Source organism: Cynara cardunculus (genome assembly GCF_001531365.2).
Source record: "Cynara cardunculus var. scolymus isolate 2C chromosome LG 12, CcrdV1, whole genome shotgun sequence".
Lineage (NCBI taxonomy): Eukaryota > Viridiplantae > Streptophyta > Magnoliopsida > Asterales > Asteraceae > Cynara > Cynara cardunculus.
This window is the reverse complement of record NC_037539.1, coordinates 21,242,904-21,246,225: the sequence shown is the minus strand read 5'-3', so window position 1 is coordinate 21,246,225 and position 3,322 is coordinate 21,242,904.

Genomic DNA, 3,322 nt, shown 5'->3' with positions numbered 1-3,322 from the left:
ATATATATATATATATGCATGAATATGGTGGGAATGCATGCATGGGAAGGTATATGTATGTATGCATGCACATGGAAGCTGTTTTAGCCGAGTTTCCGAAGAAGGAAAGTATATAAGGATGGTGAGACCTCCATTTATGCTTCTTGCCATTTTGAAATCTGAGAGTGAATTTAGAGAGTTGTCCGGATTGGTTTTGATTGGGATCAAGAAGTTGGATTTAAYTGATTTWCAAAARAATTGCATAAGGTGAGTAGTTAAATGACTTTTAAAWGTATTTTTGATTTGCATATTGATYTGAGTTATAAWAGTTTACCCAGTCTTAATTTTAAATCRGACAAGTGATGTCRGGATTGAGTTAAATYKGGGACCTTAAACCGATCATAGTATTGTGCGGTTTAGAGAATTGGTRAGATTTTGAATTGTGTAAATMGGACAAAGGTTTTGAACGGAGATGTAGGAATAYGRTCAAGAGTTGTTCGATTTAGTCATAAATCGATCAAGGGTTTACCCGGTGTAGTATAATCCTATTGTACTTTGATCGGACTTGTTTTAATGTTRTCCGGATTGATAAATCGGACAARTGTATGTTGTCCGGATTTGTAAATCGGACAAAGAGACTTGTGTTGTCCGRATAGCTTGTCCGGATAGCCTRTCCGTATAACCTTTTTTGGTATAAAATTGTTAAGTGTTGGAATGTTCATAATTTAATAATTGATTGGGATTAAATATGTTATTGTGAAAAGGGGTATTTTATATATTTTAAAATGAAAARATATGCTTCTWYCAAGCGCGGTGAYGTAAGTCTGTTTTTGTATGAAACTRTATTTTGGAAATGTTCCTACCAAGCGTGGTGACATAAGTCTATTTTGGTATGGAACCGAATTTTAAAAATAAGTAGTTCACTCAGACGTGGTGACATTTGYCTGTTCTGACTTGGAACTGGGTAATGGGTACTTTCAAACGTGGTGACTTATGTCTGTTCTGGTAAGTAGCCATGTTTTGATGGAGGAATAAGGTGGCATATCGAGGAGAGGTGTACCTTGGAATAAGGGAGACATTGTAATATGTGGATATTATTATAACTCTTATTATTATCACTAGTTATATATAATAACTTTGAATCATCATTTCTTTGTGACTTGATGAATTAGAGATATTATTCTTATTAGAAATTATAATTTAGATGTTATTGAGAAGGGGAAACTGCTTTGTCATATGAGGCATTTATTGGCTAAACKTTTATTTAATATTATAATACATACATAAGAGTTTTGGTCTTTYGAATTAGAGAGGCTTTGGCCCATTGAGTCAGAGAGGGTTTGGCCCGTAGTGTTAGAATTCCATTTTGGAATATTGGATCTTTAAATAGGTGCATTTGCATCAGGAAATGATATTAATAAGTTGATATTATCATTCATCATATTGAGAACTGCATTATTCAGCTGAAATGCAAATATTTCTAGGCAAAGTTATCTTATCATATTATGGTGATTATCACCCTGTATGTTCAAAAAAGGGATTTACTCACTAGACCTTTCTAGTCTAACCCTCATTTTTTGCTTTAAAAATATGCAATGCAGAAACTGCGGGTTCCAGGGATATTAAGGGGAAGGGGAAAATGTGATTATTTTCCTTACTTGATATCTACTTTTGAAGATTTGTATAAGATTGCTTATTTTGGAAGTTACATGTTGTTATACATGTGATAGTACAAGATTTTATTTTGGAATTTTTCATATGTAGATTATGTACATATAAGAATCCTWGTACTAGTGGGACCATTGTGGTGTAAATTGTATTTCTATGAAATGAWATATGTGTTATATGCAAATGTGGTGTTTGGGGTGTTACAATAAATAGCTGAGAAACTCTCTCTTCTCAAGAGTCTTCGTCTTCTCTATCTCAAGACTTCCACTATAACAAGTGAAAAGCACAAGACCTTCTTAACCTATTTCTTTTAGCAAGTTTTTCTTTATTGATATATGTATCTTGTGTGTATCTTTGATTGTTTAGATAAGTTCTTTATCTTATCTTTTTCGCAAACAATCTGTAAAAAATTTRTATTGATCTTCTTTAGCAATATAAGTTTTTTAAAAGTGAAATTTGTTGTGTTTGTATTCACCCTCCCCCTTCTACAAACTGTTACCTATAAACTCTTGTACATCCGGATGGGACCAACAACATATATCTAGTAGTTAYAGTGAAACTTTACATTTGATCAAGACATTCATTCGTCAAAAATTGAGTCTTCAAATTTTACATCTCCAAATCCATAGTCAGGTTGGCCAATCTGGTTYTGTAGTAATAATTTCACATCATCTACGAATGCCTTTCTAAACTCATCATTTGGAGATATTTTGAGAAGAGCATAAAGATGCCTTGTGTCCGTTATAGGTAATTTAGTTGATCATTGAAATCTAAGATCACCAAAGATATCATAGAAGTACTTCCTTGCAAWTGGAATGAACAATATTGTTCTATGTGGCATCATATCTAACTTAGAACAAAATGTGGTTATTGAAAATCAAGATTGAGTGACCATGAAGATAGGTCAATTGGGTTCTTCCATTCAAATGGAGAATAATAAAATCTAAGACTTGATCTCACACTTTATTTTAAACTATGAATTTGATAGTGACTAAGATTGAAATCTTTGATTCAAATTGATTTCAATGTCCAGATGTTAATCCACTTGTGTCATATCCAATTGATGTTGTATTTAAGAATTTTTTTAAAATGTTGAATCGGATATTAGATGTATTATTTACAAATCTGATGGTTGAGACAAACAATCTTCCCATATTTGTTAATAGTACAAATATATAGCAGGGAAAGAAACATTTAGAAAGAAAATGGTATCAGAATTCAGAAGAGAAATAAAATCCGAACTCATAAATTCAATGATCCATTTTGGATTCTTTTTGTTTTTTTTTTCTTTTCTTTTCTTTTCTTTTCTTTTATTTGGTTTTTTTTTTCTTTTCCTTCAGATTACCAGACAATATAATACATATAGGATATATAAAGTAAGCAAAGCTTCAAATTTTATCTAGACATCGACAAAATAGTCAAATTGTGAACTTTCGTTTAGACTRAACATATATCTTGTAGTTATAGTGAAACTTTACATCTGATCAAGACATTCATTTGTCAAAAATTGAGTCTTCAAATTTTACATCTCCAATTCCTTGGTCAGGTTGGCCAATCTGGTTAYGTAGTATTAATTTCACACCATCTACGAATGCCTTTCCTAACTCATCATTTGGAGATATTTTGAGAAGAGCATGGAGATGCCTTGTGTCCGCTATAGGTAATTCTGATCGTT